Raw genomic sequence first — 19808 nt, 5'->3', positions numbered from 1 at the left:
AGATATATTTTACCATGGAGCTCACTAAGAAATCCTTAAATAGACAACTGAGAATGGTATACATTGGGTTGTAAGAGACAATTCTACCTCCTGATCACTCAGGAAGTAATGAAAAACAGTTCATTATCAGTTAGTTTGAGTTCTGATGTGTTCAGGTTTCTCTTCTAGAGTTGCTCAAGATTGGCGACAACTTCCCTGTGGGTGAGCTGCCTGCCCTTGCCTCTTGCCAGTCTGAGATGCTGCTTCTTGCCTCCAACACTCTGCACCATGCTAGCTGCCAGCTGGGTCTCCACCTCTCATTTGAAGATTAGCTTCTCGTACACCCTCTCTTTGCCTTGAGAGCTGGTTGGGCCGTATTTTCTGGCTCAATAAGCACTTTCTTCCATGCTTCACACTCTGGTAGTCATGGAAGAGAAGAGTGTGAGGAAAGAATGATTTCTAGTGATTAGAAACTGAGATAAAAAAGAATCCTAGGCTGGGCATAGTGGCTCACACCTATAATCCCAGCACTTTGAGAGGCTGGGGCAGGAGGATCACTTGAGCGCAGGAGTTTGAGACCAGCCTGGGCAACATAGCAAGACCCCATCAACAAAAAAAATTAGCCAGATGTGGTGGTGTGCATCTGTAGTCCCACCTACTCGGGAGGCGGAGGCAGGAGGATCCCTTGAGCCAGGGAGTTTGAGGCTGCAGTGAGCCATGATTGTGCCACTGAACTCCAGTTTGGGAGACAAAGACAGAGCAAGATCCTGTCTCAACAACAACAACAAAAAAAAGAATCACGCCTTGAGCAGAACAGACTTGATACTTCCTATGTGAATTATTTAAGCTTCCAGGCTGCAGGAGTCCAGTGGCTTGTATTTCTACTTGGCCTTTGCTATCAATTATCATGTAGGCAGGGTTGGGATGGAGGAGCGAAAGGAGTTACCTAGGAAATCACAATAGAAGGTACACAGAAAAGCAGCCATTGTATTTGACCCCATCCCACACTCTTTCAATTTTCTTCATTACTCAGTAATAGGAGAATAATCTGAATGCTGTACACATACATTCACAGTATTTTAAGATGTGAAAATATATTCAGGAATTTTCATGAATTTTAATTGGGTTCACCAATAAAGATAAAAGCTAGATCTTCTTCTTGCTCTTTGTTTTTGATCTTTCACTTCTGTGGCCTGTTGTCTTTCCTCCTTCACAGCATCCGTCACACTCTATCATAACTGCCTATCCACTACAAGACTATGAGTTTTGAGGGGCAGGCCTTATATGTGATATGGTCAGAGGTTATCTCTGTGCCCAGCACACTACCAGGAACAATGGGAGGGGATCATTCCTTAGGATTTTCCATGTAAGCAATCATGTTGTCTGTGAAGAAAGAAAATTTTATTTTGTTCTTATCAATCTTCATGACTTCTTTCTCTTCCTTCTAAATGTCAAACAGAAGTGATAACAGCAGACATCCTTACTTTGTCTTTCATTGTAGGGCAAAAGCGTTTAGTACTTTACTATTAAGAATTATGTTAAACATACGATTTCTTCATGAATGCCTTTTATCATCTTAAAGGGCATTTAGGATGCCCTTCCCATTCTGGCATTTAGGCCTCTTCCTATTTTGCCAACCCTGTTAAAAATAAATGAATGCTGGATTTTGTCAAAAACTTTTTTGACATCTATTTTGTTAGTCATATGCTTTTCCTCCTTTATCTTCTTAGTCTGGTTAATTAAAATCATTGATTTTTTAATGTTAAACTACCCTTACATTTCTGAGATAAATCCTATTTTTGTTATAATGTATTATCTGCTGGGTTTTACTTGGAAATATTTTATTAGACATGTTTTTATGTACATCCATGAGGTATACTGATTTTTAGATTTTTTTGAAAATGAAATGTCTTTTTGGTATCAAGGCCATCTGCCCTCTTAAAACAAATTGGAAATTATTTTTCCATTTTCTAGAAAAGAATGTGTAAGATTACTATTATTTCCCTTTAAATGTTTGATAGAACTCACTGGTGAAGCAATTTGGACCTCAAATTTTCTTTGTAGAAGGTTTTTAGTTATTTATTTTTTGATGGAGACAGGGTTTCATCATGTTGTCCAAGCTGGTCTTGAACTCCTGGGCTCAAGCGATCTGCCCACTTTGGCCTCCCAAGTGCTAGCACTACTGGCGTTAAGCCATGGGGCTCAGCCTGTAGAAGGTTTTTAATTATGCATTTTTTGACAGATATAGGAATATTAACAATTTTTACCCTTTCAAAAAGTATTTTTGGTAAATCATGCTTTCCAGGAAAATTTTTCATTGTCACATTAAATGACATAAAGTTTTGTAATATTTCTTTAATAACTGTAGGATCTGTATATATCCCTTTTTTCATTACTGAAATTGGTACTTTGTGATTTCCCTCCTCCCTCCACTTTTTTAAAAAACCAGTCTAGCTAAAATTTTAGTAATTTTATCCATCTTTTTACAGAACCAACTTTTGGCTTTTTTTGTTTTTTACTTTGTTTCTACTCATATTTATCATTTCCTTCCTTCCATGTGCTTTGGGTTTAATTTGCTCTTCATTTTCCAGCTATTTAAGATGAAAAGTTATAGCATTGATTTTCTTCCTTCCTCTATCCCTCCTTCTCTCTTTCTCTCTCTCTCTTAAAAAAGTATTTGAACTATAAATGTCCCTCTAAGTAGTGATTTAACTGCATCTCATAAATTTGGATAGACTGCATTTTTATTATTCATTTTGAAATATTTCCAAATTTCTCATGTGATTTATCCTTTGAATCATGAGCTATTCAGAAGATTATTAATTTATTTCCAAATAATTGGAGATTTTTCTAGATATTTTAAATTGTTATTTTATTCTGTTTATTTCATTGTGGTCAGATAACTCATACTCAGTATGACTTCAGTCTTTTGAAATTTATTGAGATGTTTTATAGCCCAGAAGATAGCCTATTTTGGTGAATTTCCTGTCCCATTGAAAAGCGTGTGTATTCTGGAATTAATTGTTAGATTTACATGGATATGTCTACTTGCCTCATCAGTTACTCATAGTGACATGTTAAAATTTCCATCTATAATTTTGGATTTGTTTATTTATCCCTTAGTTCTGTCAGTTTTAATGCATGTAGTTTGAAAATCTGTTATTAGGTGGAATCTTTTCATCCTTATTAAAAGACCTCTTTAATGTTGATATTATTCCTTATCTAGATACTTACTTTGAGATTACTATAGACACACTGAATATCTTATGATTGGTGTTTGATATGGTTTGGCTCTGTGTTCCCACCCAAATCTCATCTTGAATTGTAATTCAAATTGTAATTCCCATGTGTTGGGGGAGGGACTTCGTGGCAGGTGAACAGATCATGGCGGCAGTTCCCTCATGGTGTTCTCATGATAGCAAGTGAGTTCTCATGAGATCTTATGGTTTTGTGAGGGGCTTTTCCCCCCTTCATTTGGCACTTCTCTCTCCTGCTGCCATGTGAAGAAGGACGTATTTGCTTCTTCTTCCGCCATGATTATAAGTTTCCTGAGGCCTCCCCAGCCATGCTGAGCTGTGAGTCAATTATACCTCTTTCTTTTATAATTTATCCAGTCTTGGGTATTTCTTCATAGCAGCATGAAAACAAACTAATAGAGTGTTTGCATGGTACATCTTTTTCCATTTTTGCTTTTAATCTGTTTAAGTCTTTATATTTAACATGAGTTCTTGCAAACTGCATGAAGTTGGACCTAGCTTCTTTTTAAATCTGGCAATCTCTTCCTTTGAATAATCTAGTTCATTTACCTTTAATGTAATTATTGCTATGGTTTGGTTGTAATATTTCTATTTATTTTTCCTTTCCTGGGTTTTTTTCCCTCCATTTTTATTTTGGGTTCATTCAATGTGTTTTAGTATTTCATTCTATCACTTTAATTGGATTTTAGCGATATCTTTTTGTATTTTTTTAAATGACTGCTCTAGGAACTGCAATATGCAGCATTTTGTCACTATTTATCTTGAATTAATATTATCCCATTCATGTATTAGATACTTAACAGTATAATTTTGTTTATATCCTCTCTTGTCTTTGTACTATTGTTGTTATATATTCTATGTCTATACATGCTTTAAATCCCATAATACTTTGTATTATTTCTCCTTAAACTGTCAAATAACTTTTAAAGAGTTTAAGTAAACACTTTAAACCATTTGTTTATCATTTCTTTGCTCTTTATTCCTTCTGTAGATATAAATTTATGTTATTATATTCCTTCAATTTGAAGAATTTTTCTTTAGAATTTCTTATAGTGCAAGTGAAGTGTGACTAACTGTATTTATTTTACCTTCAGTTTTGCAAGACATTTTCACTGACTAAAACACAGATGCCCCTCACCTTGGAGGAGCATCTTGGAGTAACATCCTGATAAACCTGCTGTAAATTTAAAATATCATAAATTGAAAATGCATTTAAATGCACCTAATCTACCTAACATCACAGCTTAGACTGGCCTACCTTAAACATGCTCAGAACATTTACATTAGTCTACAGCTGGGAAAAATCATTCAACACAAAGCTGATTTTATAATAAGGTATTGAATAGCTCATGTAATTTATGGAATATTGTACTGAAAGTAAAAAACAGAATTGTTGTATGGGTACATGAAGTACAGTTTCTATTGAATGTGTATCACTTTTGCACCATCACAAAATTGAAAAATCCTAAATCAAACTATCATAAGTCAAGGACTGTCTGTATTTTATAAAATTCAGCTGTCTTTTCAGTCATTCTATCATCTTCTGACCTTCACTGTTTCTGATCTGAGTCAACTCATTCATATTATTGGTTTCCTATATATAATGTCTTTTCTCTCTCTCTCTCTCGTCTTGTTAGAATTTTCTGTTTATCTTTTATTTTCAGCAGTGCTTTCTTTGTATTTATCCTGCTTGAAGTTTTCTGAGCTTTCTGGGTCTATGGCTGACAAAATGTGTAAAAATTTCAGCCAGTATTTTTTAATAGCTTTATAGAGATTTAATTCATGTACTAAACAATTCACCTTTTTAAAGTGTACAAGTGAATGGTTTTTAGTCTATTCACAGATTTGTACAATGATTGCCACACTTATTTTACAACATTTTCATTACTCCCAAAAGAGATCCTGTACCTATTAGCAGCCACTCCCTGTTCCTCTTCTCCACATTCCAGCTGTAGGCAACCACTACTCTGTCTTTCTGTAAATTTGACTATTCTGGACATGCCTCAGCCAATGTGCTTTTAATTAACTATCTGATTGATATTGTTTCACATCTTACTGAGACTCTGTTTATGCCTATTCTATCTGTTTTAACTTTATTCTTCAGATTCAATTATTTCTATTGATCTAACTAAAAGTTTACTATTTATTCAGCTATTATGCTCATCCTGTGAATCTTAAAATTTGAGATAGTCCTCTTTGCACTTACAGATTTTTTTTTTTAGTTTCTATGTCTCTGCTGAGATTTCTATTTATTAATTATGGTAATTTTTAAGTTTCCCGAATGTATTTATAAAAACATCTTTAAAGTCCTTATTCACTTATTTCAACATAGGAATCACCTTAGGTTGGTTTCTATTTGCTGATTCCTCAGTTTACTATGGGTCACATTTCCCTGTTTTGTTTTGTTTTCACATGTCTAATTTTTAATATACACTAGTCATGGTGGATAATATGTCATAGAGGTGCTGGGCTTTATTATCTCTTTCCTTTTTTTTAAGGGACAAGGTCTTGCTCTGTTGCCTAGGCTGGAGTGCAGTGGCATGATTATAGGTCACTGTAGCCTCGAATTCCTGGGCTCAAGTGATCCTCCCACCTCAGCCTCCCAGGTAGCTGGGGCTACAGGTGCACACCACTACACCTGGAAAATTTTTAAATATTTTGTAAAGAAAGAGTCTATGTTACCCAAGCTGGTCTCAAACTCCTGGCCTTAATGATCTTCCTGATGCAGCCTTCCAAAGCACTGGTATTATAGGTGTGAGCCACTGTGACCAGCCTTTATTATCTCCTTCTGAAAAGTGTTTTGTTCTAGCAAAAACTTAAATTATCAGTGGTTCGCCTTGGTATTGTGAATTTTGGTTTTGGTCTTTGTTAGAGCATGTCCATTGTGGTTCTGCACTTAGTCCTAGGTCAATTCCCTTAGTCCTAGCACATGAACTTTATTCCAAACCACTGCCTTTCTGAGATTCTGATGGACAGCCCAAGCTTTCTGTCATGCCTCTTTTTTTTTTATTATTATACTTTAAGTTTTAGGGTACCTCTTTAACGTTGTGGAACTCATACTCCAAAATCTATCTGTCTTGTGGCAGGCAGTTGCTAAAACTTCTGTTTAGCTCTTTTGGCTTCCCAGCTATTATTTGCCCCCTCCACAACTTGGTGCTTTTCTCTAAACATTCATGTCGGAGGTGAGCCAAGGATTTGAGAGGATTTTATTTGGGGAGTCATTTCTGTGGCTCCTTCCTTCCAGGATTTCTGACCTCAATTTCTTGCTACTCTGGAAGCCCTGAACTCTATCAACTGATTTTTAAGGTCAATAAGACTGTGCCTTTCTACTGGAGCTCTATCCTCTGAATGCTGCAGAGATGAGGGAATGTCTTCAGGTGGAATATCACTAAATTTGGATCTCACCCAATGTGGTTCCTTCTAAGAGTCAAACTTTCTCCAATTTATACCAGCTTATTTTTGTTATTGTTGTTTGTCTGTTTGTTTAACTCTCTGGGACCACTAAACAGTTGTTTTAAGAAGTATTTTATCCAGAGTTTGTAATTGTCGAAATTATAACATCAGTGTTTTTTACAGTACAATAAAGATTTTATATTTTAAATAGCCAGCTTATCACTGCTATAGAAGGAGAATATTGGAAAGAAAAAAGAAAATAACTTTGATGTGAAGTAATGATTTTAAAGTAGAAATAACACAGCCAATAACAATACAACAACGATTATATTTTGTTAAGTATTTACTATGTACCAGGGGCTCTGCTAAGAGCTTTGTCTTTATTGGTTTATTTGCTAATTGCAACAGCCTGAAAAGTGAGTATCATCAGCCCCATTGTAGAGATGAAAAAACTGAAGCACAGAGAGATTCCCGAACTTTCCCAGGAATCACAGCAAGTAAGCTGCAGAACCAGGAGCCTAGCTTGCATGGTGACAGAAGAAGTTCCATGAGCCGTGATGAGCTCTTTAACTTTGGGATTGGTGAGGCTTATTTATTATGTTTATTTTGGAAAAGTATTTTACTCCAGCGTCTCAGGGTTTCTTGCTGCCCTCTAGGAGAAGACAATGTTGCAAATCCAAGAGATGTTTTTATTCTGGCTCTGGGCCATAAGAATTGCTGTATTTTCTGAGCACAGAAAATATGAGCTTCTGCAGCCCAGAGGCTAAGGGCTTATATCTTTTTCTAGTTTCCAAAAAGTTCTGAAGGCTAGAATGTAAACAGTCCTTCAGGATGAAACAGAGCAGGGCAAATACATCCGCAGGCATACACGGGCTAAAAAGTTTTCTCAATACACAGAGCTCTAATGGCAAACACAGCAAAGCAAACATAACAATGAGAAGGGGAAAGAAGATGAGACTGAAGAAAGTCTGCTTATCAGACCCAGGAGTTTATCAGCCTGAACATCTGGTTCCCTGGAGAAGTATAGGGAGGAAACTGGGAGACCTATATCTGCCTCCTTCAAACACTTGAACTAATTTTGACATAGCCTATAACCGGGCCAGTGAAAGCCATTTGGAGAGGGCTTTGTCCACGTCACAATTTGGCATCTAAGATGAAAATATCTTGAATGTTGTCATTCATCCCAGCTGGGTTAAAAACAAAAAGACAAATATAAAATTAAGTCACTCCTAAATGTCAGGTCAACAGGCAGTGCTCAAGTGGCCTACACTGGACTAAGGAAAACTCAGCCTAATGCAATCTGGACTTATAACAATTTGGGACCACTTGGCCCAGGGGAACTCCATGGTACCAGGCATTAAAGGTACTTCGTTAGGTAAAGATTGCCTCCAACAGGGGCTCTACAAATTAGGAGGAGGGAGTTCTCCTCCTGTTTACCCACATACGCTACCCCCTGATCTTCTCATCCATGCAAACTAATAAATCTTACAATACACAGGTGGCTTTTTCAGTGGGTCATTGATTAATTGGTACTGAAATCTTGAGTGTTGCCAATTGGTTTTTAAGAGAGAGGGTCTTTAATCCTCTTGCTTTTCTACTTACTAAAATGGAAAATGACATCATTCAGGGATTGGTCAAATACATTTGTCAGCAAGACTGGAAAATACCCATCAGATGAATGGTCAGTAGTACAAAAAGGCTAATTCTATAGGGTACAAAGAGACATGGTGATGATCAATGTACAAAGCACTGTGTCTCATAGCTCTACCTGCCCATTGGGCTGTCTTGAGAAGTAATGAGTCTCCGGGAGAAGAGGAGCAACACATTGTAGAGGGAGCCAAGCATCTGATGAGTGTGTGAGCTAATTGATTTTCAGGTGTCCTGCCAGCTCTGAGATCCAGTTTTTCTAAATTGTTCTGAAACATTTCTTGAGCTTTCTCTATGTTCCAAGCACAATGCTAGGTGTTGAGGGCATACAATTGAAGACAAATTGCCTCCAAAAGCATGCAGGATGCCTGGGGAGCAGACACATAGATCATTTCCATTAGGCTTGTAGGTGCTGGGCCAGGGTTTGGACACTATGGGAACACAATATAGGGGGCAGCTTAGCCCAGGCTTGGGTACTGGCAAGGGAAGGGGTGGAGAAATGGTTCCTGTGAATAATGTCTAAGCTGAGTCTGGAAAAGTTAATAGGAGAGGGTTGAGTGGAGATGAGGACAATCTGGAAATGAAGCTGGGGTGAAAAGTGGGGACAGGTAAGACAGAAGTATACATGACGTAGACATTATTATCTGCATGCACAGATGACAAAAGTGATGCTTGAACAGGTTGAATTAAATGCCTATGATTTGAAGTCAAACAGTCCTGAATTCCAGTCTCAGGTCTGCAACTTTCTTATTGAGGCAACACCTAGCAAATTATTTAGCTTCTCTGAATCCCAATTTCCTCATCTACACACTAGAGCAAATGAAACTACTCACCTAATAAGGTTGTAAGGATCATATGAGGGATCATATGAGGCAGTGTATGCAAAGAAGAGAGGGACAGTGGTCTTTTGAAAAGAGCATTTGAATAAAATAGCCAAAAAATTGATAGGAACAAGATTATGGTATTTAGGCACAGAGATCCTACAAACTCTCCTTGTTGAAAGCATATATGTGTGCCTAATCATCTAAGTAACTGGATTTTAGGAGTTGATGGAAGATTAGATGAAAGATCATTGCAGATTTTACAGACATGGTCTACAAAACGGCAGGGTACTCCTGTGATGGTCAATGCCACCAGCTCTCTTCACTATTTCTTGACATAAAAATATAAATCAATTAGTTAATCAATCACCTTGTATTTGTCGGGCATTTACTTTGCTTCAGGTACTTTACTAAACCCTGAGGCTGCAGTTATCAACACAATCCCTATTGTCACCAAGATTAGAGTCTAGCAGTGGTGAAAGACCTGAAATAAACTATTATATATATAATAACAAATTAAATGACTTCAAGTAGGTAAAGTGCTGTGAAGGAAAAGTACAGGGTGCTAAGGGAGTGTATGATCGAGTGAGGTCAAAGATGCTTTACCCAACCACCCTGTGATTAGATATAATGGATCGGAATAATTCAACCATGGCAAATCTTAATGGCAAAGCAAGAGTAACATGAGCCTCAGAGTAACCTGGTGGGATCATATGCGCCAAAATGAAACCCCTGACATTTGCCAAGGGCGACTCCAGGAAGTTCTTTAACACTTTTAGACTAAGGTATCTTGTACAATGCAACATATCTGGATAAAAAATAGATATCCAAATTACACACAGGCAATTATATACAATGGTAGCAACATGCATGGTGGAAAAGCCAACACTGGACAAAATACTTTAAGTGAGTACCAGATACAATTGGTGCTAGCCTAGGGGCCCTAGGACTAGCCAAATGAACTTACAGTGAAAAAAAAGACACAGTGAAAAAAAAGACTTAGTAGGCAGACTCACAAATTCAGAAAAAGACTTAATGGAAGGGATGTTATTCCAGAAGGGAGGGAAAGGATGCCAAACAGCCTGGATCAACAATTGAGCATTTGAAAGTTGGATACAACAAACTCAACACATAATTAAGCAATATGCTAGTGATTTTTTTCTCTTTAGCCATGGGTCAGCCAAACCCCCAAAAATCATCTGCAGAGCAGCAGCAAAAAAAGGGCCCTGCTGAGGTAGGAGGCGGGGCTCCCTTCTGGATAAGATTGAAGACTTGGGAAACAGGGAAGAGGGGAAAGCACTCTTTATAAGACACACCCACCAGTGACAGTTTACCATTGCCATAGCAGCACCCAGAAGTTACCACCCCTTTCCATGGCTATGATCTGGAAGTTATCACCGTTTTTATATAAATTTCTGAATAACTTGTCCCTTAATTTGCATGTAATTAAAAGTGGGTATAAACGTGATTGCAGAACTGAGCCTGAGCTGCTACTCTCAACACACTGCTTGCGGGGTAGCCCTGCTCTGCAGGCACAGTCATGGAGCTGTAACACTGCTGCCTCAGTAAAGCTGGTTTTTTCCTCCACCTGCTCGCTCTTGAATTTCTTCCTGAGTAAAGATTCTCGCTCTTGAGAATCTTCCCAAGTGGATCCCCAATTTTGGGACTTTCCTGACCTGCAATATTGCCACCTTAGGAGAGCCTTTTAATGTGGCTATTTATTAAGCTCTTTCTGAATGAGCAACCCTGTGCTAAAAGCTTTATATACAGTATTCCATTTAAAGCCTGTAACAAATATTTTCTGGTGGCAGAGCCAGTAGATACACAACATAACAAATTACAGTCATGACTGCATGACTGAACTCAATGAGTAAGTACATTTCAAAAATAGAGCTATAAATTTCAACTTTATGAAGACAAACATTTTTCCATTAGAAAACTTCTATGTTAATTTTAGTTGGAAAATTCTAATCCTGCTGCTGATTTGTAGTTTCATCCACAATGCTAGAGTTTGCTTAAGTGTTCCCTAAGGCAATGGAATAAAGAGATATGCATTTAAAGGCTTCAGTGAAATAATTAATTGCTGCACTAAAGATACACCCATGTTATTTCACGATTTTTGGCCTTCTTCCTCTTTGCATGTAAGGATAGAGAAGGACTGCATGTTTTTCTTTTTCAATTATTTAGAGGTGAAAAGAAGTCTTTTTTGGCTCAATATGCTATACCACTGAAAAACTGATCCTTATTTTACACGTCACAGTAACATTTCTGAGAACTGGGTGAGCAGTATTTTTACCCAAGAACTTTCTTTTGTGTCTTGTGTATAGTAACATCATTATAAGGAAAGAAGAATCGCCTTGCTTTGCCAGCTTATGTCTCATGACAGGACAAGGGCATCTCTGTTGCAGGCTTTTGATGTTCTATAGAATGATGTAGGAGGTTTTAAGCCAGCTCCAGGAGGATCCATGAACCTGTAAAATTGCAAATGGTATGTTTTTGTTATGCACATGCTTTTTATCTAGGATGGGTCCATAGCTTTCATCTGAGTCTCAAAGATGTCTTGACCAAAGCAATGATTAAGAGCACTGCTGTAGAATTTTCTAAAGGCGTAAGTAACCAAATATATGAAATAGAGAATTCTTGTTGTAGTAATTATATGTAAATGTAGAGTCGCAACTTCTTGTTTTCAAAAGAGTGTCAAATGAGTTACAAGGTCCATGTTTGTGACTCAAATGTTTTCTGTCTCTGAGGTTCTCTAAGTCTATCCATTTGTTATAAATATCCTATCTACACCCTTGATATTATATAAGAAGGTTGTCTTTTGTTTGCTGAGATTTAGTCTAGAGGTGGTATTTTGATTTTTTTCTTCCAGCAGAGAAGATGCACTTGCTCCAATACAATCACTTTCACTTGTCAGTTCCTCTTGAATATCAGAAAGCATCTGTAGATAACTGATCAGGCTACATGATGTATATGCATATGAAAGTATATGGGTGTATACATGATAGCTAATGTTGAAAATGCGTGCCACTTACTATTCAATATATAAGCCATGTATGTCTCAACTACCTACTGACTCCATCTTTACATGGTTTCACATTGAAAGAAGTTTAATCCTGCATCTAAAATAATCAAAGAGAAACCTACATTTTTATTGAAGTCTCTTAAAAAGCACCCAATGGGAAGCACTAATGAAAAACAAAAATGACTTGACATTCTCATTTTCCATCCCATGCACTTTTAACATGTATGAGGTACCTGCTCTAAAGTATTTCTCCTCTCCCACTCCAAGTTCTCTAAAATTTCCCACAGTTCAGTCTATTTAGGCTCTGATATCGCCTCTCTTCTCTCTGTTGTAATTCTATGCTATGTATCAATTTAATCTCTCTGGTTTCTTTCTTTTACCTGTTCTGTCACTACCCCAGTTCCCCTCCCACCTCCCACTAGAAACTGATCCAGCAAGCAGCAATGCTTTCTTGGGTGGGGGATGGGATAAAAGGTTTACATTTGAAATTCATTTCTTTTGTCTCTGACACCAGTGCAAAGAAAAACACCACATCAATTTGAGAGCTAAACATAACTTCGATTTGAGATTTTATATTTCTTGACTAACTCGTCTAATAATTAAACAGTTCACACCTGATTAATTTGCTAAAATGAACTGTTTACACACATTAGTCAATACATAGTTGCTTTGGATTATCCTCAGCATATTAACTCACTATTCATAATACACACACACACACACACACACCATCACTACCACCACCCTTTTAATGTTTAATTTTTTTATTTTAATTGAACCAATCTTTTACTCTAAGAACCCTGGTAAAGAGCTTGATCCAGGAAGGAAGAGCTTTAAGCTTCAGGCAGATGGAAAATTAATTTGAGTAAAAGCATCTCGGCATCAGTGAAAGTTTGGCACATCTAAATCCTGTAAGTACTTAGCCTGTCTTCTTTTTTCACCATCAAAACCTGGAAAACAAACCTCCAGGGAAAATGTCATTGTGGGGTGCATGGGGCAGGGCACACTGGTAAATGTAAGTTTAAGAAGTCTTCAGTCTTTGTTCCCACAGCAGGGGAGCCCTATATGCCTCCTGACATGAGGCCATGGACATGGACGTGCACATACATAGATTTCAGAATGTGCCAGTCCAGAGTCCTGGAAGCCAGTAATCCCAGGAATGATTGCTGCTGAAACTTGCCTGGGTTTTAAGAGCAAAGAGAACAAATAGCACAGGCCCATCAAACCTGCAAATATCCTTCTGAAGATATCCATCAGTAGTAAGAAAAACTTGAACTTAATAAATCAACAAGTGGCCTTCAGGTGGCTGCGTTAAGAGTTCCCTATTTGGGGCAGGATGTTTGTCTTACCAGGAACCATGATCACTCATTGTAAACAGATCTACAATCAATCAGTCAATCAACAGTGACTAGAAGCACCCACAGAAAAAGCCTCTGGTCACAGAAGAAGTACCAGACTGGGAGCTGGGAGAACATTCTTTTCCTGGCTCTGTCATCAATTACCTGTGTGACCTTGGCCTTAAAGACACCTTTCAGGTCTAATATTCTCTGATATGAACACCTTCATAGTCCATGATTTGAAACCAATGTACACATGAAAACCGTATGTAAGAGAGTGAACAATAATGATATTTCCTGGCTCTGGGCTTCGGTTTCATCATTTGTAAAATAAGTAGGAGGAGAGGGGGGAATTAAAATGATTTTCTTCTAAAATGTGGTCCAGTTTAAATGTGTGCACCTGTTTTTATAGAAAGCGCCATACCAGAAGCTCCATGTAAATAAGCATTAAAAAAAATCTTCTGCCCAGAAGAGGGTTCCAACCAAGCTAGCTAGAAAAGATTTACACACGCGCACACACACACACACACACACAAAATCAAATAATTTATGAACAAAAAGTTGACAATGTAATGTGAGTCAATATTAGCAAGCACTGATTGCTTGGAAATGGCTGTTAGAAATAATAGTAACATATAAAAAATGCCAAATGTGTAACACAGAAAACAATGTGAAAGATGTTCTGCATTCCTGACCTGGCTCCCAGGCCTACTGTGTATTGGGTCCTAACTTTTACAAGTAAATCCTGTAATCCACATTTGCATATAGCTCCAAGCACTGCAATCAATGCCCTGGCTTAGGGAATGTGAAATGACATGGCAGTAGTTCTCTGTCACAGTAAAGTGTTGCTCCTGCTGCTTGTCTTGAAGTTACCTTGGTTCCCTTGCCTCTCACCTCATTCATTCATTCAACAGAGAAGGTAGGCACTTTGTTAGGTACTGGGAGTGCAAAGGAAAGTAAGTCTTAACTTAAACATCACTTCCTTAAGGATGTCAAATTATATTATGCCTCAGTGTAGGGTCCCATAGTTCCCTGGATCTCTCTTGAATTCCATACCAAGTTGTTGCTTATATATCAATAGTTCATTCTTTTCTTACTGCTGATTAGTATTACAAGGTATAGATGTGCCTGAGTTTGTTCAACCATTCACTCATTGAATGGCACTTGGGTTTTATTTTCCAGTTTTCTGCTATGAACATTTGTGTATAGGGTTTTGTGTGAACATTAAGTTTACATTTCTATGGGATAAATGCTGAAGAATGCAATTGCTAGGTTGTACAGCAAGTATGTGTTTGTTTTGTGAGAAATAGCAAAACTATTCTCCAGAGTGGCTGTGTTGCTTTACATTCTCACTATCAATGAATGAAAGGGCCAGTCTCTTTGTATCTTTTCCAGCATTTGGTAAAATCACTATTTTTTATTTTAGCTGTTCTTGTAGGTTTGTAGTGATATTTCATTGTAATTTAATTTGCATTTCCCTAATGAGTAATGATGTTGACAATCTTTTCATATGCTTCTTTTGCTGTCCATCTCTCTTTTCGTTCACTTCATAATTGAATTGTTTGTTTTACTGTTGAGTTTCAGAGATTTTTTTACCATTCAAAATATAAGGTAAGTTTACATTTCTCTGGGATAAATGCTAAAGAATGCAATTGCTAGGTTGTACGGCAAGTATGTGTTCGTTTTGTAAGAAATAGCAAAATTATTCTCCAGAGTGGCTGTGTTACTTTACATTCTCACTATCAATGAATGAAAGAGCCAGTCTCTTTGTATCTTTTCCAGCATTTGGTAAAATCACTATTTTTTATTTTAGCTGTTCTTGTAGGTTTGTAGTGATATCTCATTGTAATTTAATTTGCATTTCCCTAATGAGTAATGATGTTAACAATCTTTTCATATGCTTCTTTTGCTGTCCATCTCTCTTTTCGCTCACTTCATAATTGAATTGCTTGTTTTACTGTTGAATTTCAGAGATTTTTTTACCTTTCAAAATATAAGGTCTTTGTCAGGTGATTTGTAAACATTTTCTTCCACTCTGTAGCATGTTTTCTTATTTTCTGTTAAGAGGATCTTTTGAAAACTGAGGTTTCTAATTTTCATGAAGTTTTATCAGTTTTTCCATTATGAATTGTGCTTTTGGTATCACGTCTTATAACTCTTCACCTAGCCCTAGGTCCTGAAGATGTTTTTTTATTTTTTTTTGAAAGTGTTATAGTTTTGTATTCTACATGTAAATCCATGATCCATTTTTGAATTATTTTTCTATATGATACGAGTTTTAGATTGAGTTCATTTTCTTTGCCTAAGGATATCCAATTTTTCCAGCACCATTTGTTGAAAAGACTATCTTTCTTCCTCCATTGGGTTGTTTTGCACCAGCAATCAATGTATTTTAAAATTGACTTCCACAAAAGCTGCGGTTCTGGCCCTCACAGAACTCACAATCTCCAGAGGGAAACCGCAACAATCATAGCACTTTAAGATAAAAACTAGAACAGGGGTCTGCACAGGGTGCTGGGGAAGCCAAGGAGGCTATACCACAGTAATGGGCTTCCTGTCCACCTCCTTGCATCCACAACTCCCTGTGGGTAACTGTCTGTCCTTGAAGTCTGCTTGTAGACCTTCCTGGATTTCTACTCTTTGCCTCAGCTTAGAATAGTCAGATCTAACCAGCTGCGTTGGAACAACGGTTACTGAACTATGCTCCCAGGTTTTTACTCCAGATCCCTGCCACTTGAGGTCAACTAGACTCTCATTCTAGGTCTACTTCAGTCTTGGCCATCCAATGTCACTTAACATACTGTATTCCAATTTTTTTGTTTGTTTTGTTTTGTTTTGTTTGTTTTTTGAGGCCGAATCTCACTCTGTCACCCACACTGGAGTGCAGAAGCGTGATCTCGGCTCACTGCAACCTCTGCCTCCTGGGTTCAAGCGATTCTCCTGCCTCAGCCTCCCCAGTAGCTGGGATTACAGGCACACACCACCATGCCCGGCTAATTTTGTATTAGTAGAGACAGGGCGTCACCATGCTGGTCAGGCTGGTCTTGCTCTTCTGACCTCAAGTGATCACCCTGCCTCGACCTCCCAAAGTGTTGAGATTAAAGGCATGAGCCACCGCACCCAGCCACTGTATTCCAATGTGTAAGACCCATGGTTTCTCGCCAATTTTGTTTGGGGTTTCCTGCCCAGACCAAAGACATCAGGATGGAGTAAAGCAGAGAGATGCATTTTCCCATGAGTTGGTGCTGTGCAAGGAACCAGTCAGGTGTATTCTAACTCCAGATTAAGGAGACAGTAGACGGAGAAGAAAGGGGTGTTTCTTGCTAGGTTGACAGCCTACTCCATTTGAGCTCATGGGTCCTTAATGTGTAAACTATACATTAATAACAACAATAGCAACAACAATAATCCATTATGAGGCTTAAACTATCTAAAGTGTTGGTCTACATAATTAAATGGATTAGCCACAGAATTGCTCCACTCTCCCCATCTGAGGATTTGTTGGGCACTGATCACATTTAGCTATGTCTGCTTAAGTATTTATGTTGTGAACTCTTTTGAAGAAAACTCACCCTAAAACAACTAGTAGGGGTCCTGGCATGGGGGAGTTTCTCTTCTATGGTGACAGGGTCTGCTAGGAACTGAGGAATAATTTTTTTGGCCAGGCTAATAGCTAGAAATGTGATTCATCAAGTACTGGAAACACTGGTCTCTTTCATAACTCCAAATTCTCAGGATGTTAATCAAGCAGAGTCATCCTATTTCCCTGGCAGGCCTGGCATAGAGTCAAGACTTAAAAGGAAAAATTCTAAACATGACCTGTTAGCACTGAAGAACTTTCTTTTTTAATAAGATGTATCCATTAATGAAGCTGTCCTGCTTTGGGATGTGTGCTAATTAATTGTAAATGGGAGAGATGATCCCTGTTATGGTAATGCCAGCTGCTGTAACATATAAACTCCAAAATATTAATAGCTTAACAAAATTAAAATGTACCTCTTGCTCCTGTACATGAGTGTTTCTACTTAAAGGTGGGTTCTAAGTAATAATTCAGGAACTCAGAGTCCTTCTGCCTTGGAGCTCCTCCAGCTTCAATATGTGACTTCCAAGATTGTTGACCTGGGGGAAGAGCACAGAGGATGGCAATTGGGTGTTTTTATGGACCAGGCCTGCAAGTAGTTCAGATCATTTCTGCTCATATTCTATTAGGTAGAATCTGGTCTCATGGCCACACTAATTTCAAGGGTATCTGGGAAATGTAGCAAATCTCTGTGTCCAGGAGGAAGAGCATCAGGTTTGGTGAACACCCTATGGTGTCTGACACAGTCCTGAAGTAACTGCATGTCAGTGATCTAAAACCAGATATGAGATTTGCAGAATAATTGGAGATCTTCCCGGGTATATAGTCCTGTATAGTCTAGCTTGCTTAACATGATGATGATGATAATGAGAGTAGGGTTGTTAATGCAGCAAAGAGTTAATGCAGCAAAGAAATTTGTTCAATTGTCTTGCTTCTTTCAATCTGTACATGAGTGGGTATATAAACTGGCGATATATTTCCTTTATCATTGAAATAAATTAATGATAAATGGTCATTAGCATGATTCTCATATCTTCACCCAGAACACTGCATGAGTTAAGCAATTCTTTAGAAAGGTAATATAGTGTAGTGGCTACAAACATAGCCGTGAATTATACCTGGGTGCAAATTCTGCCATATGTTACTTGTATTAATTAATATTTCTTAATTGCAAATAATCAACTTTAGCTAGTTTATGCTAAAATGGGGAATTTCTTATAAGGATATAGGGCTATCTTGTGGAATTCATGGGTAGAAATACAGCTAGAGCTCAAAAGGGCCGTAAATTAGGATCTGCAAGGCTGTCATGACACCTCTCACCCCTGCTTCTCTCTTTGCAGCTGCTTCACTCTCATATTCTCTGCCTCTGATGCTTCTCCAACTGCATTATCAGAATCTACTTCTCCAAGCCTGTCAAGTCTATATGTTCCAGCCATAAGCAGGGACTTGCAGTGTTTGAATTCAAACTTCATATTTCTAGGAGAAAAAAATTTGTTTGGCTCAGCTTGGGTGATATATTCATCGCTGGCCCCAATCAATAATGAGGTTCTGTCCAAAAAATCTCTTTCAGAGACCAGCTTCTTTAGATGTGGGGTTAGTTCTTAGAAGAGAGAGAGAGAGAAACAGAACTATGCTAGCAAGTATCCTACCTCTCTGAGCCTCCTTTTCTTCATCTGTAAAATGGAGATAACACTACCAAACCCAAAGATTATTTTGAGGACTAAATGAGACAATGTATACAAAGTCTAACATAGTACCAGGCAAAAAGGATATTTCATAAACAATGAATGAATGGATATATATAAACTAACAGTGTATCACTCCATTTATCAGAGACTGCAAGCTCAAGACAAAGTTGGATAAGTAGGCAAAGTTCTGATATGAAGGCTACTGGGATTCAATGTTATACAACTGCATTGTTCATGCTGCAGTCCTGAAAACCTGAGGATGTTATGCATTAAACAATAAAAATATTAGGAATTTAAACTCTAATATAGATTTGCAGGCTTGCCAAATTCCACATCTGAGCTTTTAAATCAGAATTTATGGAAGTGCAAATACACCTATTATAAAAAAGGAACTGTTATTGCTAACTCATATGATTTAATATACAATGGGTCAAGCAGATAGCAGTTTTAGAAAAACAATTCATTCCCCGGCCTCCAGACTGCCACTTAGTTGGAAGTTCCTACCCACGGCAGTCTTTACTGCCATGTTTATTACTCTGATTTTCCATGCAAGCAAAATAATTAGAGGCAGAATTCCATCAAACTCCATGCTGAACCACATTTGGCTAACACTATAGACAGCCTAGGTTTCCCTTTATACCATCTACCACAATATGAGAGTCTCCTATAGAAAACAAAAGGCAGGAACCTCCAAAGCTATAAAAGTCTTGTTCAGAGATATTTCTGAGTTATCTCTGTAGTATTTTCATATCATGGAGTACCAATATGGAAAATATATTCCTCCCAAAAAACATTCACTGTGCTTCCCTTACATGAGAAAGACAACTCTAAAATTCACTTTCTGAAGACACATGAGGATTTGGCAGCCAAGCAAATGTCTTTATTGCTATTCTAATCCTAAAGGAACAAGAGCAATTATTCATACTCATCCAGCACACTTGCAGTCGATCTCCCCCACCGAGGCCCCTATCACATCAGTAACACAATTGTCACTATTTGAAATGAATATATAAACGGAGGAGGCGGGGATTGCAGAGTTTCTTTTTTTTTGAGACAGAGTTTCACTCTTGTTGCCCAGGCT

The 19808-nt window shown here is 37.8% G+C and overlaps 1 long non-coding RNA gene across 1 annotated transcript in view; it reads right to left on the bottom strand.

Moving 5' to 3' along the window:
* Positions 1-5917: 5917 nt before the first annotated feature.
* LOC129048947 (uncharacterized) overlaps positions 5918-19808 on the bottom strand; it is a 34818-nt gene continuing 20927 nt past the window's right edge. The window contains exons 2-3 of the long non-coding RNA XR_008511655.2: positions 17456-17578; positions 5918-11568 (exon numbers count right to left, since the gene is read on the bottom strand). This is a non-coding gene — a long non-coding RNA (uncharacterized LOC129048947). The remainder of the gene's footprint in view (positions 11569-17455; positions 17579-19808) is intronic.

Source organism: Pongo abelii, chromosome 9, assembly GCF_028885655.2.
Source record: "Pongo abelii isolate AG06213 chromosome 9, NHGRI_mPonAbe1-v2.0_pri, whole genome shotgun sequence".
NCBI classification, from domain to species: Eukaryota; Metazoa; Chordata; class Mammalia; order Primates; family Hominidae; genus Pongo; species Pongo abelii.
Note: the sequence above shows the minus strand (reverse complement) of the source record. Positions and strands in the feature narration are given on the sequence as shown.